Source organism: Elephas maximus, chromosome 12, assembly GCF_024166365.1.
Source record: "Elephas maximus indicus isolate mEleMax1 chromosome 12, mEleMax1 primary haplotype, whole genome shotgun sequence".
In the NCBI taxonomy this organism is placed as follows: domain Eukaryota; kingdom Metazoa; phylum Chordata; class Mammalia; order Proboscidea; family Elephantidae; genus Elephas; species Elephas maximus.
Genome location: NC_064830.1, coordinates 101,188,216 through 101,207,523, shown reverse-complemented (window position 1 = coordinate 101,207,523; position 19,308 = coordinate 101,188,216). Strand labels below are relative to the sequence as shown.

At 46.4% G+C, this 19,308-nt stretch overlaps 1 protein-coding gene across 2 annotated transcripts in view; it reads left to right on the top strand.

The window, feature by feature from the left end:
* The first annotated feature begins 18,653 nt into the window (after nt 1-18,653).
* USP42 (ubiquitin specific peptidase 42) overlaps nt 18,654-19,308 on the top strand; it is a 59,067-nt gene continuing 58,412 nt past the window's right edge. Inside the window, exon 1 of one of the 2 annotated variants that reach the window (XM_049905142.1) lies at nt 18,654-18,740. The gene's annotated coding sequence lies outside the window, so the exon portion shown is untranslated. The remainder of the gene's footprint in view (nt 18,741-19,308) is intronic. The other variant, XM_049905143.1, reaches the window with a different exon arrangement.

The window sequence follows — 19,308 nt, the reverse complement described above, 5'->3', positions numbered from 1 at the left end:
GGCCCATATGCTCTTCCCTCTACCTGGGGCCCCGACCCGGTCCCTCACCATCATACTTGGGCTCCAAGCCCTTGGCGGGGAAGTTGATGGCAGGCGGCGCAGGCACAGCCGCAGCCCTGTCGCCCTCCGCTTCGCGCTCCCGGGACCCAGAGCTGCCCCTAGGATCGTCGGCCGTGCGCGTGCCGCAAATGTCCCAGCCAGTCGCCTGGCGCCGCCCCAGCTGGCTACCTGACCGCGCGCCACCGGACCCGGAAGTGGCCCCTTGCCAGGCGGAAGACCCGCCCCGGCCACCTCGTGCTGTTGTCGGGGGCGGGCCCTGTCTGAGCTCCACCCCTTCCCCCCTCCCCGGAGGGAAGGATGGGCTGGTGGGCTCCAGCCGCTGCGCAGGCGCACTCACCCTGTGGGACTGGTGCTCCGGCGGCGACGGCGGCTGGCTGGGCGCTCCGGGCGGGGATTGGGCGTTTCAGAGCCCCGATGTTCACTGCACTCACCGGTGGACCCGGCGTTCGCTCCCAGCCGCTTGTCGGGCTGACCTTGAAGAAGCCTAAAGTCCCGACCCGTCATTACACCCAGCATCGATCTTGAACACTTCCCCCTCCCCAGAAGTCAGCAGTTTTATCATTGGGTCTCCTCCGGGTTTTTATATTCATTCACACACACGCATATATATATGTCCTCACAGAAAATACCTGTTATTATTTAGGGCTTGTGTTTTTATTGTCTTGCAGTATGCTGTTGGACATATCGTTTTGCAACTTCTCAGAGTTCTTACTCTGAGAACTCTCCGTCTTAGGACAGGTGCATTCCTCTTGTTTTTGTTTTTTCCTTTGCTATGTGATTTATGTGATATGTCACGACCCGCTTATTTAGGGATGTAGGCGGGAGGTCAAGATCCAGTGGGAAATATTTGGGGGTCTCCAGCAAGGATGTATGTGTATTGGTGCATAAAAGTTACTTAACTTCCCATCTCAGTTTCCTACCTGTGAAATGGAGTAAGTAATGGTACCCGAAGCTCCCAAGCTAATTGTAGGTTGTCGGTGAGTTGATGTGTAAAGATCACATAGAAGAGGTCCTTGGTACACTATTCCGTTCAGTAACTTTTAGTCCTTGTTACTCAGCTGACGTTTTCAACTTTGCACAGGACACTAGATTCTACCTGCCAGATACTACAGGATACTTCCTGAAGCAGAGAAACTGGGAGCGATGGGGGGGGGGGTCTTCCTGTATTGTCCAGCCCTAGACGGGTAGATGGCTGCCGTCCCAGAGACTCCAAGTCATGGTGACCCTAGTTAAAACAGAACTAAATCTTGCCCAGTCTTGTGTCATCCTCACAATCCCTAGTAGTAGTTTCTGCTATTGCGCTAATCCATCTCTCTGAGGGTCTCCCATGCTCCCGCTGGCTCTCTACTTCACCAAACATGATGTCCTTCTCCAAGAATTGATTCCTGCTGATGACATGTCCAAAGCAAGCAAGTTGGATAGTGTTCTGTTATGATCCATTAGGTTATCATTGGCTAATTTTTGGGAGTAACTGCCAGGCCTTTCTTCCTACTCTGTCTTAGTCTGGAAGTTCCACTGAAACCTGTCTACAATGGGTGACTCTGCTGGTACTTGAAACACCTGTGGCATACTTCCAGTATCATAGCAATGCGCAAGCCACCACTGTAGGAACTGAAAAACAGGTGGTAGTCTTAATGTTATCTGGTACTAACATCTCTTTTTAATGATGATGCTTCCTCTTTACTCCTGGGAGACTGACTCTACCTGCCAGTACTGACCGGCATCACGAAGGTCAGCCCTGGTGGTCGTGTCTCTGCATTGGTTTTTCACCACAGGAATCTCCCTATGCAGAAAAATTGCTTCTGAAAGTGTGTGCTTTATCTTCATTAACTCATGGAGGTAAGTTAGACACAAGGCTTTTCTTCTCTCCAGTTCTCCTTCCGCCACCTCCTTGAAACCTGCAGAGTCTGTTCCTTCTGCCCAGAACACTCTCCTGCCTCAGCCCCCAACCACTTCCCCTGACTTCCTGTTACTGTTATCCCTGAGGTCTCTAAAGAAATGAGGCTTGTCTCAGGGACACCTATCTACCTCCCCTCCCCTCACCCCACTGTGTCAGAGGCTCCGGATATACACTTCCAAAGTACTCGGTGTTCACACACCCACCCCCATAGCATTTAGCACATTGCTGGTGTTCCTGGGTGGTATAAATGATTGACAGCTCAGCTGCTAACCACAACAGAGGTTCCAATCTACCCAGAGGTGACTTGGAAGAAAGGCCTGGAGATCTACTTCTGAAAAATCAGCTACTGAAAACCTGTATGGAGCACAGTTCTACTCTGACACACATGGGTTGCCATGAGTCAGGTTCAACTGGTTACTGGTTATTGTAAATGCCATTCTGTTTGAAGCCAATTCCTCTTTCTCTCTCCAACCACCCTTCCTTACCAACACCATATAAACATGTTGGAAATTCCATTAGTACACTGACCTTGCGTATGTCTCTTACTCATCTTTTTTCTCTGTGTCATGCGCACTCTCTTATGTTCTGTGGACTCTCATTGGAAAACTGATGAATGAATGAAAGAGTGAACTGTTGGGAGGAAGGATGGCCAATATACATAGGTGCACTCATAACTTATTTTCATAACTTGTTTATTGCCTAGAGAACATTTAAAACATTTTACCAAATTTTAGAAGGAATTCTCTTGGAATTCGTTTATACTACACTTGTAAATAAATTAAAAGGTATTATATATTTACTCTGAGGAGCCCTTTGGGCACAGTGGTTAAGTGCTCAGCTGCTAATCGAGAGGTTGGTGGTTTGAACCACCAATCCGTCTGTGTTAGAAAGCTGTGGGAGTATGCTTCAGTGAAGTTTTACCAAAAAAACCCATTGCCATTGAGTCAATTCTACTCATAGCAATCCTAAAGGACAGAATAGAACTGTTTCATATGGTTTCCAAGGAGCACCTGGTGGATTTGCACTGCCAACCTTTTGCTTAGCAGCTGTAGCTCTTAACCACTACACCACCAGGGTTTCCAGTAAAGATTTACAGCCTTGCAACCCTATCGGGCAGTTCTACGCTGTCCTATAGGGTCGCGATGAGTCAGAATTGACTCTAACAGCAAGGGATTTGTTTTTTAGGTGTATATTTACCCTGTATGCAATTTATTATGTTCCAGAAGAATACCATTAGGATCAATTTCCTTACAGTTACAATCTAATTTGGGGACCCATGGTATCTATTCAGTAATGAGTTACAACTCCCCATTCAACAAGCCTTCCTCTGTCAGTTTGATCCTGTTCTTTTAGTCCTACAAATTATTTAAGTTTATTATTATTTGTTATTTTATTTCATCTATTGTGATGAGGTTCACTATAAAAATTTATAGTAATAAATTGATATTGTTAGTACCTACAGATCATTGACTTTAAATCTACATCTTTCAGTCAGTCATTCTTTTGAACTTGAATTGTTTTTTCTATTGATTATACTGATTCTCTTACTTTATTTTTTCTTGTTTTTTTCATTAGCCCCCAAAATAAGAACCATATTTAATCATTACGGTTATAACAGGTATTCTGTTTTTGTTTCTGAATAGATAGAAATTGTTTTAAATTTAAGATGTTGTATATTTCTTTGTATGTTCAGCCATCCAGCAAGATCTTTGTTTCACAAGGCTCAATAATCATGTTTCATAATTGCTTCTCTTCCCTCATTTGAAAACTTAGCTCCTTGACTAGTTATACCATTAGACATCGTGAGGGTTAAGGTTATGTGTCAACTTGGCTAGGCCATGATTCTCAGTGGTTTGGCTGTTATGATGTAGTTTGGCAGTTATATGATGATGTGACAACTTCCATGATGAGATTTGATAAAATGTGATCACCTCCATGATGGGATCTGCTGTGAGTAGCCAATAGGTTGAAAGGGTGTTTCGTTGGGGGTGCGGCCTTCATTGAATATATACGTATGGACATTCTGGCAAGGCTCCTGGGCTTTTCCTCACTGCAGCTGGTTCCTGTTTGTCTGCCCTCCGGTTCTCAGGACTTGAGCTAGCAGCTTACGTGCCATCTTGCTTGCTGATCTTGGTATTCATCAATCTTCATAGCCCGTGAGCAAGAGCCTTGCTCTCTGACCTGCTGATCTTGGATTTGCCAGTCCCTGCAAAACCTCTATCCTGACCTACAGACTTGGGACGTTCCAGCCTCTACAACTGTGTGAGCCGTTTCCCTGATATAAATCTCTATATATGTATTTAGACGCTTTACTGGTTTTGCCTCTCTAGAGAACCCAGCCTAAGACAGATACCATTGCCCTTTTCTTCTTCTGATCTCCTGTCTCTCCCTTGTGTTCACAGGAAGGCTATAGTTCCTGACTGTTTTATCTGTACCACTCTTGTCATTTGGCATCCCTGGGTGGTGCAAATAGTTAAACACTCAACTACTAGCCCAAAGGTTGGCGGTTCGAACCCACCTAGTAGCACCTTAGAAAACAGGCCTGGCAATCTGATTCTGAAAGGTCACAGCCTTGAAAACCCTGTGGAACAGTTCTACTCTGCACACATGGGGTCACCATGAGGCAAAATCTACTCAATGGCAACTAACAACAACTCTCTTGTTATCATTCTCAATTTCAACATCCATGTGCATGACAAAACAGTACCAAACACCCAAACCCAGGGCTGTTAAGTCAATTCTGACTTATAGTGACCTTATAGGACAAGTGCAATTGCCCCACTGCTGGTGGATTTGAACTGCTGACTTCTTGATTGGCAGCCAAGCTCTTTACCACCGCACCAGCAGAGCTCCGAAACAGTACCAAGTTACCTGTTTTCCAAGAGACGTGCAAATAATGAAATATTTGAGTAACCAAGAGATCGGTGATTGGTGCTCTTTGAGGAACTCTTTGAAGACACCAGTGGCCATGTTTCTCATATTTCCCATGTATAAACCCATTGCCATAGAGTGGATGCCAACTCATAGCAACCCTATAGGACAGAGTAGAGCTGCCCCATAGGGTTTCCAAGGAATACCTGGTGAATTCAAACTGCCAGCCTTTTGGTTAGCAGCCGAACTCTTAACCACCACGCCACCAGGGCTCCATTTCCCATGTATAACACCACTTATACATGATGTCCAAACAAAAAGGTGACATTAAAAAAAAAGAATTGTAAGAGTGACATCAGTGAAAAATAGCACCATAGGTAGGGACCTCCTGGGGCAGTCTTTCTCCAGAAACACTGGAAAAATCTGGCAAAAACCACCAGGATCACCTTTAGAATAACTCAGAAAGATTGTCAAGGGTTTGTAGCAACTAACCAAATGCTTAATCTGAAGAAACGCTATGGAAACAGGGTAGGAGAACTTTGCCCTGCTGACTAATAGACAGTTTTAAACTATATACGTGGCTCGTGTTATATTTTTATTGGACAACACTGCTAAAACCAGTTGCTGTGGAATGGACTCAGACTCCTGGCGGCCCCATGTGTGTCAGAGTAAAATTATGCTCCGTAAGGTTTTCTTTTTTTCTTAAATAATTTTTATTGTGCTTTAAGTGAAAGTTACAAATCAAGGCAGTCTGTCACATATAAAGTTATATACACCTTACTACATATTCCCATTTACTCTCCCCCTAATGAACCTGCCCGCTCCCTTCTTCCAGTCTCTCCTTTCGTGACCGTTTTGCCAGTTTCTAACCCTCTCTACCCTCCCATCTCCCCTCCAGACAGGAGATGCCAACACAGTCTCAAGTGTCCACCTGATACAAGTAGCTCACTCTTCATCAGCATCTCTCTCCAACCCATTGTCCAGTCCCTTCCATGTCTGATGAGTAGTCTTTGGGAATGGTTCCTGTCCTGGGCCAACAAAAGGTTTGGGGACCATGACCGCCGGGATTCTTCTAGTCTCAGTCAGACCATTAAGTCTGGTCTTTTTATGAGAATTTGGGGTCTGCATCCCACTGTTCTCCTGCTCCCTCAGGAGTTCTCTGTTGTGCTCCCTGTCAGGGCAGTCATCGGTTGTGGCTGGGCACCATCTAGTTCTTCTGGTCTCAGGATGATGTAAGTCTCTAGTTCATGTGGCCCTTTCTGTCTCGGGCTCATAGTTATCGTGTGACGTTGGTGTTCTTCATTCTCTTTTGATCCAGGTGGGTTGAGACCAACTGATGCATCTTAGATGGCCTCTTGTTAGCATTTAAGACCCCAGATGCCACAGTTCAAAGTGGGATGCAGAATGTTTTCATAATAGAGTTTATTATGCCAATTGACTTAGAAGTCCCCTTAAGCCATAGCCCCCAAACCCCTGCCCTTGCTCTGCTGACCTTCGAAGCATTCAGTTTATCCAGGAAACTTCTTTGCTTTTGGTCCAGTCCAGTTGAGCTGACCTTCTCTGTATTGAGTATTGTCCTTCCCTTCACCTAAAGTAGTTCTTATCTACTAACTAATCAGTAATCCTTTCCCACCCTCCCTCCCTCCCTCCCCCCTCTAATAACCACAAAAGACTGTGTTCTTCTCAGTTTATACTATTTCTCAAGAACTTATAATAGTGCTGTTATACAGTATTTGTCCTTTTGCATCTGACTAATTTCGCTCAGCATAATGCCTTCCAGGTTCCTCCATGTTATCAAATGTTTCACAGATTCGTCACTGTTCTTTATCTATGCATAGTATTCCATTGTGTGAATGTACCATAATTTATTTAACCATTCATCTATTGATGGACACCTTGGTTGCTTCCAACAGTGCTCCAAAAAACATGGGTGTGCGTATATCTGTTCGTGTAAAGGCTCTTATTTCTCTAGGGTATATTCCGAGGAGTGGGATTTCTGGGTTGTATGGTAGTTCTATTTCTAACTTTTTAAGAAAACGCCAGATAGATTTCCAAAGTGGTTGTACCACTTTACATTCCCACCAGCAGTGTATAAGAGTTCCAATCTCTCCGCAGCCCCTCCAACATTTATTATTTTGTGTTTTTTGGATTAATGCCAGCCTTGTTGGAATGAGATGGAATCTCATCATAGTTTTAATTTGCATTTCTCTAATGGCTAATGATCGAGAGCATTTTCTCATGTATCTGTTAGCTGCCTGAATATCTTCTTTAGTGAAGTGCAAGTTCATATCCTTTGCCCACTTTTTGATTGGGTTCTTTGTCTTTTTGTGGTTGAGTTTGGGTTCTTTGTCTTTTTGTGGTTGAGGTTTAACAGAATCATATAGATTTTAGAGATCAGGCGCTGGTCAGAGATGTCATAGCTGAAAATTTTTTCCCAGTCTGTAGGTGGTCTTTTTACTCTTTCGGTGGTCTTTAGATGAGCATAGGTGTTTGATTTTTAGGAGCTCCCAGTTATCTGGTTTCGCTTCGTCATTTTTAGTAATGTTTTGTATTCTGTTTATGCCTTGTATGAGGGCTCCTAACATTGTCTCTACTTTTTCTTCCATGATCTTTATCGTTTTAGTTTTTTTGTTTAGGTCTTTGATCCACTTGGAGTTAGTTTTTGTGCATGGTGTGAGGTATGGGTCCTGTTTCATTTTTTTGCAAATGGATATCTAGTTATGCCAGCATCCGTAAGGTTTTCGATGGCTGATTTTTCAGAAGTAGGTTGCCAGGTCTTTCTTCTGAGATCCCTCTGGGTTGACTCAAACCTCCAACCTTTTGGTTAGCAACTAAGTGCTTTAACTGTTTGCAAGGTTAACAGTTTCCAAGGACTCCTGATCTCAGGTTAACTTTTAACATCTTCAAAGACCCTATCTGCAAAGTCATATTCACAAGTACTAGAGATTATGTCTTCAACATCTCTTTTCGGTGGGGGGATACAATTCAATCCAGAATAACCCTTTCTTTGGCTCCTCAGTTAACTCATCTATAAAAAAGGAAATGCTTACTACCTCACATAGTAATTAGGAGAACTGAAGGAGTTAACAGATGTAAATCTTTAGAAATAGTGTCTGGCACATAGTAGCCCACTATATAACTGCCAGCAATTATTAATAATATCCTTTTGTCAACTCTCTTGCTTTCCACTTTGCTCCTGGGAGTTGTGATTCTACCCATCACACATATATTGCCATTCTTCAGATCAGAGAAACTCTGAGCCTGGTAGTAGATGAGTCTCTTTCCTGTGGCATCCTTTATTCTGGCCAGCTCTATGTGGAGAAATTTTTCTGAGAGGGTGGAGAATCACTTCCTTCAGATACTCATCAAATTGAATTAGACGTTAAGTTCTTAATTCCTCTCTTGTTTTCTCTATCCATCTCTGTCTCTGAGTCTCTCCTCTGAGTTGTCCCAGACCCTATTTCACCTGGCTCATTGCAACTCAATCCTCAGGACCCAACCTCAGTGTGCCTTCTTTTCTCATGAGATATTGCCGGTATGTCGATTTTACTTGACTTTTGTATATTCATCTTTTAATCAGCTGTATTCCTGAAAACTTTCAAACGGGCATCAGGCATTTTCTCTTTTTTAGAAATAGACATGTAATATGCAAATGAACTTCCCTCTCCCATGTCTGTGCCATCCCCTCCTGCCCCTTTCCTCCTGAAATAGTGACATTAATATCTTAACTGTATAACTCCTTTTCTTTGCCCACTTTCTATTTTTGTTATTATCAAGTCTGTTCCAACTCCTAGTGACCCCAGTAGGACTGCCCTATAGGGTTTTCTAGGTTGTACTCTTTACGGAAACAGATTGCTAGGTCTTTCTCCTATGGAGCCACTGGATGGGTTAAAGCTGCCAACTTTTCAGTTAGCAACTGAGCTCTTAACTATTGTGTTCCCAGGGCTCCTTCCACCCTCTACAAACATACTGGTAGATCACTGAGGGCAGGGTCTAACACATCGTTTTTCACTCCCTGCTTTCCAGAGTAGGTGCTTGATGGATATTTGCTGAATGAACATAAGTATAAACAGTTTTAAGGGAAAGAAGCTAATTGTTGAGTGTATTAATGAATGATTTTATTGCCCAGACGAACATTCAAAACATTTTAGTAAGTTCCGGAAGGAATTCTTTTTGGACTAACTGCATTGCAAATGTAAACTCATTTTAATCTTTATATTATAAGCATTTTATTAAGTTCCAGAAGGAATCTCTTTGGGATGAATTACATTATACTTAAAATCTTACAAACAGGAATATCTCGTCATTAACAAAGCCACTTTGACATTTTTTTTTTAATTGTCATTTAGGTGAAAGTATACAGAGCAAATACGTTTCTCATTAAACAATTAGTACACATATTGTTTTGCCACATTGGTTACCAACCCCACAATGTGTTAACACTCTCCCTTTCTCCACCTTGGGTTCCCCAGGAACACTGCCAGCTTTCCTGTCCCCTTCTGCCTTCTCATCCTTGTCCCTGGGTTGGTGAGCCCATCTAGTCTCATTTTATTTTGCGAGACTAATCCTTGACTTAAGGGTGATCCTCAGGAATGACTTCAGTACTATGTTAAAAACGTGTCCAGGGGCTGTACTCTCGCAGTTTCTCCAGTCTCTGTCAGACCAGTAAGTCTGGTCTTTTTTGTGAGTTAGAATTTTGTTCTACATTTTTCTCCGGCTCTGTCCGGGACCCTCTATTGTGATCCCTGTCAGAGCAGTCAGTGGTGGTAGCCGGGCAGCATCTAGTTGTGCTGGACTCAGTCTGTTGGAGGATGGGGTAGTTGCGGTCCATTAGTCCTTTGGATTGTTTCCCTTGTGTCTTTGGTTTTCTTCATTCTCCCTTACTCCAGATGGGCCGGGACCAGTGGAATATCTTAGATGGCCACTTACAAGCTTTTAAGAACTCTATCTTAGGCATCTAGTGCTGCTATAATAGAAATACCACAAGTGGATGGCTTTAACAAAGAGCAATTTATTTTCTCAGTCTAGCAGGTTAGCAGTCCAAATTCAGTGTGTCAGCTCCAGGGAAAGGCTTTCTCTCTCTGTCAGCCTTCTCATGGATCTTCCCCCAGACTAGAAGCTTCTCTGCACGGGGACCCTGGGTCCGAATGACGCACTCTGCTCCCAGCACTGCTGGTATGAGGTCCCCAACTCTCTGCTTGCTTCCCTTTCCTTTTATCTCTTGTGAGATAAAAGGTGGTACAGGCCACACCCCGGGGAAACTCCCTTTACGTTGGATCAGGGATGTGACCTTAGTAAGGGTGTTACAGTTCCACCCTAATCCTCTTTAACATAAAATTACAGTCACAAAATGGAGGACAGTCACACAATAATGGGAATCATGGCCCAGTCAAATGGATACACACATTTTTGGGGGGGACATAATTCAATCCATGACAACCCCAGACGCTACTCACCAAAGTAGGATGTAGAACATTATAAACTGTGTTATGCCAACTGAGCTAGATGACCCCTGAGACCATAGTCCCCAGCCTTTAGCCCAGTAATTCAGTCCCTCAGGGACTACGGATGTGTCAGTGCACTTTGACTTTATTTTTTTATTGTACTTTAGATGAAGGTTTACAGAACAAACTAGTTTCTCATTAAACAGTTAGTACACATACTGTTTTATGACATTAACAACCCCATGACACTCACCCCTCTTGACCTTGGGTTCCCTATTACCAACCTTCCTGTCCCCTCTTGCCTTCTAGGTTGCCCCTGGGTTAGTGTGCCCCTTTAGTCTCATTTTGTTTTATGGGCCTGTCTAATCTTTGGCTGAAGGGTGAGCCTCAGGAGTGACTTCATTACTGAACTGAAAGGGTATCTGGGGCCATACCCCCAGGGTTTCTCTAGTCTCTGTCAGGCCTGTAAGTCTGTTCTTTTTTTGTGAATTAGGATTTTTTTCTCCACCTTGTCTGGGACCCTCTATTGTGATCCCTGACTTTGACTTTCTTAATGAAGACATTAGAGCATTGTCTTGGACGTCTAGTGCTGCTACAACAGAAATACCACAAGTGGATGGCTTTAACAAAAAGAAATTTACTCTCTTTGTATATAGTCTAGTAGACTACAAGTCCAAATTCAGGGCATCAGCTTCAGAGGAAGGCTTTCTCGCTCTGTCGGCTCTGGAGGAAGGTCCATGTCATCAATCTTCCCTTGGTCTAGGAGCTTCTCTGAGCAGGAACCTTGGGTCCAAAGGACATGCTCTGCTCCTGACATTGCTTTCTTGGTGGTATGAGGTTCCATGTCTCTCCACTCACTTCTGTCTTTTATATCTCGAAAGAGACTGGCTTAAGACACTATCTAATCTTGTAGATCTCATCAATATAACTGCCGCTAATCCATCTCATTACATCATACCAATAGGATTTACAACACATGGGGAAATCACATTAGATGACAAAATGGTAGACAATCATAGAGTACTGGGAATCATGACCTGGCCAAGTTGACATTTTTAGGGGACACAATTCAATCATGACAAGCACTTTGGCAAATAATTTTGCCTCTAAGGTTTCTGGCATTTACAGGAGAAAAATGTAGGAAGCAGATAAAAAAAAAAAAAAGAAAGTCTTTTTTTTTTAGGTCTCTTGATCCTGAGTTTAAGGTCTTGTACATTTTTCAAGTTTATTACTTATTACTTAGTATTTGTCTTGTGATTAAGAATTATTTTATTATATTTTCTTAGGAGATATTGCCAGTATGTTGATTTTAATTGACTTGTATATTCATCTTTTATTCACTGTCTTCCTGAAAACTTTTAAATGAACCTCATGCTTTTCTTTTTTACAAAGAGACATATACGCAAATGAAGATAATTTTGTTTCTATTCTGATGGGAATACCTTTTTTGGAGGGGGTGCATACTTCCAGAGTCATGTTTGATCACTGAAACGATAACATTCATTCCTATCTTGTTCATGAATTGGACGGGAAAGGGTTTCCTTTTATTTAAATCTAGGAAGTGATATTTTTCTTTATTGCCTCACCCAGCCAGTTAGATCTATACCTCTGACAGCCATATGCCTATTTCTCCTTTAAGGCCCCAAGTTTACCGGACCACGCTACCTGCTGACCCTTCTCCTTGCTACCAACTGTACTATGTCTTCACTTTTGCAGATTTTGGACAAAGGAGTTCAAAGAGAGGGAAAGGTTTTGCTTCCGTTGTCATTAGTTCTGGAAATCCTGGCATCCTTTTCCCAACTGCTATTGGCCTGAAAAAATTTCTACCTAACCCTCAAGACCCCCTTCAAGTATCACTTCCTTCCTAAAACTTTGCCCAGAGAGTATCCACTTCAGGGCTGGACCTGCCCACTGCCCTCCACGGCTTTCCTTCCTCATTTGGGTCATTGTCACAGTGTGGGGTAACTAATCATGCAAACCTCTGGAAAGTAGGTATAGTATCTCCAATGCATGAGTTTTTCTGGGTCCTAAATATTTTGGCAATACATAAAGGAGTGACTTGGGATTGGTCATTTAAAAACAAACTGGGTCTAAGATTTGGCCAGCCACAGTCTCAGGTTTTCTTCTTAGGAGATAGTGGCCCTCAAAAAATTAAACCTAACTTTCCTTAAAAACTTTTGGGCTTTAATGCCTTATGTTGAGCTAGGGGGAAGGGGTATTAGTGATCACTTAGGATGAAGTTGGCTTTGATAAATTAAGCTAGCCTTTTATTTCACTCATCTCATTTCATGAGTCCAAAGCAAGACTCAAAAAGCTCAGCAAATAGAGCTGAGCTGGGATTTACACACGGTCTGTCTCCAGTCAGCACTCCTGATGGCTGAGTCTGAGGTACAGGTTGCTTGATGGTGCCATCTGAGCACTCTAACAATTAAAGGTAGGCATTTCTTTTGAGTGTGCTTTGTGACTAGTCTACTTTTTGGTGGCTATTTCTTCTTAGTTCAAAGGCAATATGAGTAAAATCTACAAGAGGTAACGGGCCTGGTTTATGTTTGCTTTGAGGGGCTCAGGGCAAGGATTGACTAAAAGATCCTTAGTACTACTCCATTCTGTTGTGGCCATAGGACTCCCAGGGATGGAGCAGGTAGTGGTAGAATTAAGTTTGTGCTAGATGGGTCCTTGATGGTTAAGTCTGCAATAGTCTACTGTCATCCCTTATGAGCCAACCAGTGTTTAGGAGGCCAGAGTGGTGAACTAATTTGGGGGTATGATGGCAACCACCACTCCTGTATCTTTTACAACTTTGAGACTGGCACTATTCTCTGCTGCTCCCCAGGATTTATTCTTTTGGCCAGAGAGGATCATTTCCGGGGCTTCAATGTGGCTTTTTCAACCACAATAGCTCTTATTCTACAGATGAACCAATGTGAGGGTACTGCCAGTTGCTAAGTACAGCTATTTGGATTATACGTTTGTGAACCAGGAAGTGACTCTAACATAAATTTTCTTTATTTTGTTGTTATTGAGGATATACACAATAATATACACTCTAACAATTTATGTACATTTGCCAGGGAATTGGCTTCTCCTTTAGTGGATGGGTGTTTTGTGGCCAAGAACGGCTCAAGTGGGGAAACTGGGTAGGTGACTGTGATTTCCAGCGGGGAAAACTGACCTCGGCCTTTTGCACATCCAGTATTATATACATCCTTTGATTATGTACCTTATGCCCTTGTTGACTTCCCATCTATCTTGCCCCCGTTCTGTTAGCTATGTACCAAAACCCACTGCTGTCAAATCGATTCCAACTCATAGCGACCCTATAGGACAGAGTAGAACCGCCTCATAGGGCTTCCAAGGAGTGGCTGGTGGATTCAAACTGCCAACCTTTTGGTTAGCCGTCAAGCTCTTAACCACTGCACCACCAAGGCTGGATCCCTGCAAATCGGGTGCCTCTATCTGCCATTCTGACCTTGCTGCCCACAACAGCAATCATGCCCACCTTATTTCTGATGAGTAAGTGCTGCCACCCAGCCTCTGCTGCTGCAGGATCCTATCATCGCCCTTGCTAATAGGGAACGCAGTTCTGTAACAGTACCTCCTATCATCAGTCCCAGCTTACAGACAACAACTACTACCACTGAGCTTCTCAGCAAAGCTGGTGGTGACTCCCCCCGGACCCCATGGCCTTGATTAAACAGTGTCTTCCAGGCCTTCTCATGGAATATAGTCAGCTGGTAACACCCATTTAGCACGTCTACTGCCCTGAGCCTACTGACTCATTCCTCCACTGTCTACCACGGAAATCATGGCACCTCTATGCCATTTGTTGTTTTTGGTTGCCGTCAAGTCAATTCTGACTCATAGTGACTCAATATGTGCAGAGCAGAGCTCCTCCATAGGGTTTTCAAGGCTGTGACCTTTCAGAAGCAGACTGCCAGGCCTATCTTCTGAGGCATTGCTGGGTGGGTTCAAACCACCAACCACTGGGCTAGTAGGGAAGCGACACCCAGGGAAGCAAGACCCAGGGGCTCTCCTCTACTCCATTTTATGTGGGTAATTTCTTTTTCCAATTTTCATCCCTACAAGTATATCAGAAGCAGCCCCCACCGGGGCCCTCGACAAAGTGCTAAACCTTTATTGTGGGAGATCGCCTCTATTTCCTCTCCCCCATCTAACCCTCTTAGGAGCCTTATCTGCAGTTCCTGCTGGTTCACAGTAAAATCTGCAAAACCTGGAATTGTGTAAGATGGAAACCTGTCAAAGAAGGAAAAGTAAAATATTTTCCACTAATAGAAAATGACTTAAAAAAAAAAAAAGTGGTAAGACTGCACTCTGTTAAAGGTGGAAAACTTGCAAGACCTGGAAAACCAAGGCAGTCCCGTTTCACTGTATTAGCCAGGTCCTGCAGCCCCTTCAAGGAAAAATTCCACTCCTCCCTTAGCAAGCCAACTGGAACTTCACTTTAGTGACTGGTCTGGTGGCCATGGGGGCAGATTCTAGACAGAATACATTGTCTTGAACGGTACCTGCCTTTTTTGAGGCTACAGCATAGCCTTGGTGCAGAGGTGTGTGCCACTATCCTCTAAAAAGTAGGAGTGGATCACTTCTGGAGGCCCAGAGGGGTTAGGAAAGTCTGAAGTTCTCCTGATGTTAGATTCTCATCCCTAGTCTCAGGGTTCTACCCCTTCCTTATCAGAGCCCTGACTTTGGTGTTGGAGATTGACCATGGCTGAGAATTCAACCTTGTCTAAAGTTCTGCTCCTTTGAAAACCTGGCCGTCAGTGCTGTCTGCCCTCTGACTACAGATGATAGTTAAACACACTGCTCAGGAGTCTCTCCGGCTTTATGGTGAGAATTAATCACCCTGAGCCTGTCATCTTTTTCTCTTTAAAGCATCAGTGGCCGATGGTGTTGGGAAGTTTGGCAACGATTATGGATGGTTGTACAACATAATTAATGTAATTGATATCACTAAACTGTACACCTGAAAAACGTTCAATTGGCAAATGTTGTTATGTATATTTTTACAACAACAATAATAATAAAAAAAGGATTGGCAGCCACCCAGTTTCATATTTCTGATAATTACTATTTCCCCCATGCCATCAAACATCAAAGATATTGAATAATCCATCACCTTTCCCTTCTACCCACAGCCACCCCAGTTCTCCTCAGGTGGAAAACTTACACAAACTTACACATAGCTCTCCGTATTCCTATCACCAGTGGACTCCTATCCTTAGACTCTGGTTCTTAGGGCCATGCCTACTGTCTTAAGTCAGGCTGTCTACAAGCAGGGCTTGAGACAGAATGTAGGTGCACGGGATGTATTGAGGGAATGCTCCGGGAGAAAGGGAATGAAAGCAGGAGGAGAGGCAGGGAAAGGAGATAAGCAAGGATGTCGTTTCAGTGGGAGACCAACTTGGCTCTGATCCCACAGGGAGCTCTGGAGCATGAACCGGACTGCAGAATTGGTCACAACTGGAGGCAAGGCCTTTTGTACCCGTGTCAGTGAGTCATTGGTATAAGCTATGACGATATGGTTATTGTTGATGAGTGCCGTCAATCCTGACTCATAGCAACCCTATAGGATGGAGTAGAACTACTCCATTGGTTTTCCAAGGCTGTAATCTTTATGGATCTTTATGGAACCAGACTGCCACATCGTTCTACTGCGGAGCGGCTGGTAGGTTCGAACCGCCAAACTTTCAGTTAGCAGCCAAGCACATAACCAGTGTGCCACCAGAGCTCCTTTTTCTAGGCTCTTATTGGTGGTTAACCTCTCCATTGAGGCGGTTCCCCTTGAGTCAATAATAGTTCTTTGGAGAAGGGGGCAGCTGTGAGCTATTTATCAGCTAACACTCATAGCAGCTGGGAGGTGAGAACAAAGTGCATCAGCCCAATATAGGGGATCTGGGTAGGACATAACAGCGCCCACTACAGGCTGCCTAAGAGTATGGGGTCCTCAGAAAGTAACCCATCTGTCTTTGATTATGCTATCACCCGGACTAGGGGTGGGGCACTTGTAGTCTGGTTGCTTCTAGCAGAAAGACAGTTTTGGTAAGGGAAGTGGGATATTTAATTTCTGTAGGTCACAAAGCTTGTAACGGTAGAGACAAAAGTGAAATCCTTTCTCCAAACAGCATTCATTAAGCTCTGGTCTGGAGGAGTTTTTGGGGCAAGTTTACTTACCCTCTCAGCCAAAGACCCAGCTGTTTAAAGGCAGGAACTTCTTAATCTTTGTAGCTTCTCTGTTTCTGTTGTCAGTTGTGCTAGAGTGAGTGGAAACAAACTTTAGAAGAACAGAGCCTCTCTGTTTGCTTTGAGGACATGGAGGAGGAGGGGCAAGCCCCCCTCCAGAGCCTGTTCTGGGTAGATTTTTTTTTTAATTCCTTTTTCTACCCACGTTGTTCAGATATTCTACTCAGATTTAAGGGACTGACTGGAGAGGCAGTTCATTGATAGAGTGTGAAATAAAAATGGAATTAGAAGCCAATTTGCTCATGTAACTTCCTAGGGAAATATTTTAACATACCACAAAGTTCAGGGAGTACTAAGGATGTGGCTTTTTGATGCCTTCTATTCCGTGTTTAGTCATCTGAAAGTTATTTGCAAAAGGCAAGTAACTTACGGAGTTTACCGCTACAGCTGTTCTGTTGTTACAACTCTAGTAGTGTTGAAGGGGCTATGAAGGCAAAATTCCATAACCATGCTTCATCAGGAATAAAGTTGTGTTTTGTTAATATTGAAAGTGGGCACTGGATTTTGGCAATTTGGAATTCCCCTTTTCCCTTCTTGTTCCTCAGAGTACTTCAGTGTTCTGCTCCAAACAATATTTTATCACTTCAATGAAATTTTTTCCATAATAGTGGGATTAAGCGCTTATCATAAAAGATACCTGCAACCTGTGGGGAGGGGATTGTAATAAGACTGATCTGGGACTCATGGAAGGCTTGGTGGAAGAGGAGGCATGGGTACGATTTCTATAAGCCCATATGGGGTGGGGTGGGGCAGGGTACTGGGAGTTGGTAGAAAAGACAGCCTGTAATAAGTGGGACACATAAAAGAAGAAAGGTGACTTGAGGCCTTCAACGCCGCTTTCGTGTGCCAAGGAAGTGGCTGAGGGCTCTGAGGAGTAATATGATCTGACCTGTGATTTTGAAAGATCACCCTGGCCACACATGAAGGTTGAAAGGAAGTGGAGAAAGACTAGGAGTGGAGCACCAGAGAAGATAAAGGCTGATTCAGGAAGAGGTCAGAATCACAGCCCCTGTGGTTGACTGGGAGTGGGTCAGGCTGATGTGACTTGGTGTAAGGGGTTACATCGTGTGGGGAGGGACAGAGACAAAGACAGACTCAGGTCACTGCAGGGTAGGGTCATGCCCTTAATCAAAGGGAGGGAACCCAACAGGGAGGAGGAGGGTCCTGATGAAGGGAGAGGCAACAATGAATTCGTTCTGTTAGGCACCGCGGTGCAGAGGTCCAATCGGTGGGTGAAAGTTTGGACCTGGCACTTGAGGGCAAGAGCTGGTCCAGTTGCCCCGCAAGACTGTAGAATGCTAAGATTTAAGAAGAAATCTTGACTGATGGCAGGGATCTATCCCTTTTCTGGAGCCAGACTCAAAATTCGCCCCTTCCGTAACAGTTTGTGAAGGCTGGTGGAGGGAGCCAGAGCACCGGTGGGGCCGGCATACGTAGATGCCGCGCATCCCAGCCGAGAGACGAGCGCTGCAGTCGTGGAGGGCGAAGCGCTGGGGGGAACCGGTTTTAACGGGGCCGCTATTCGTCTCTGGCCCCTGTTCTTCCGCGCGTGCCGTCCGCCCGGCGCCGGCTGGAGACCCCGCGGGGTTGCCTCGGGCCACTCGCCCCTCCTCGGGCCTATGCCGAGCGCGGGAGCGCATTTGGGCAGAGTTCCGCGCCGGAGCGCCCGGGCTGGGAGGGCTTCGCGGTGGCGAAGGGCGTCCCCTGAGGTCAGAGAGACGGCCTCCCCGCTGTCCGGGAGAAGGCGGAGGCGCAAAGGCCGCCTCCAGGCGCCACCCGGCTATCACGGTGGGGGCGGCCGCTGGGCAGGGCTCTTCGCCCGGCTAGACGCCGCGACACAACCGCTCGGCCAATCAGAGCGCTCCTTCCGCCTGCGGCCCGGCGCTCCAGTGACGCAAGAGGCTAACCTTCGCCCGCGGCCCTTTGGTGAAGACCCCTCCCGCGCTCGCCCGGCCCGTTAGCTGCGCGCCGCGCCTCTTGTGCGACGGCCCCTGGGCGGTGGCGCGTGCGGGCGCGGCCCTGGAGCGCCCCCTAGCGGCCCGGCGGGGCGCGGCGGGTGCGGCGCTGACCCGGAGGCGGCGGCGGCGGTGCCCGGATGGAGGCACGTCATTGTCCCCCGCCGGGCGGCTGGGCTGTGTGCGGCGGCGGCGGCGGCGGCGGCGGCGGCGGCCGAGGGGGATGGAGCGAGCGCCGAGCCGGGTCAGGTAAGCTCCCGCCTCCTTCCCGCGGCTGCCGGCCGACGTGGGGCCAGCGGAGCGCCCCGCTCGCCTCAGCCGTAGCCGGCCCGGCCGCTCCTCAGCCCGGCCGGCGGCGCGGCCCTCCGGGAGCTGGCGCGGCCCCTCGCCCGCCGCCCCCTCCGCAGCCGCGGGCCGGCCGGGACCCCGCCGGGCCGGTGGCAGCGCCGTCGCCGCCCGCCCGAGCCCGGCCGCTGGGGAGGGGGCGGGGGCCGCCGCGGCCGGACGCCCGGAGAGCGGGGCTGCGCGGGGAGGCCGGACCCCCCCGGTTGCCATGGACACTGCTTTCCACCCCCGCCGGGCCCGAGCCCGCCCCCTCGCCGGGGGGCCGGGCCGGCGTCTGCGGGCGGCGGGCGGCCGGGGTCTGGGCCGGGTGGGCGTGTGCCGGCCGCCGCCCGCGGAGCCGGGGAGCCGGGGTCCCGGCTCGCCCGCCCCCCGCGTGGTGTCACCTCGGCTCCGGCGCCCCCGGGAGCTGCGGGCTCGCCTCCCCACCCCCACCGCGTCCCCCGAAGAGCGAACTTGGGCAGCCCGGGCGCCC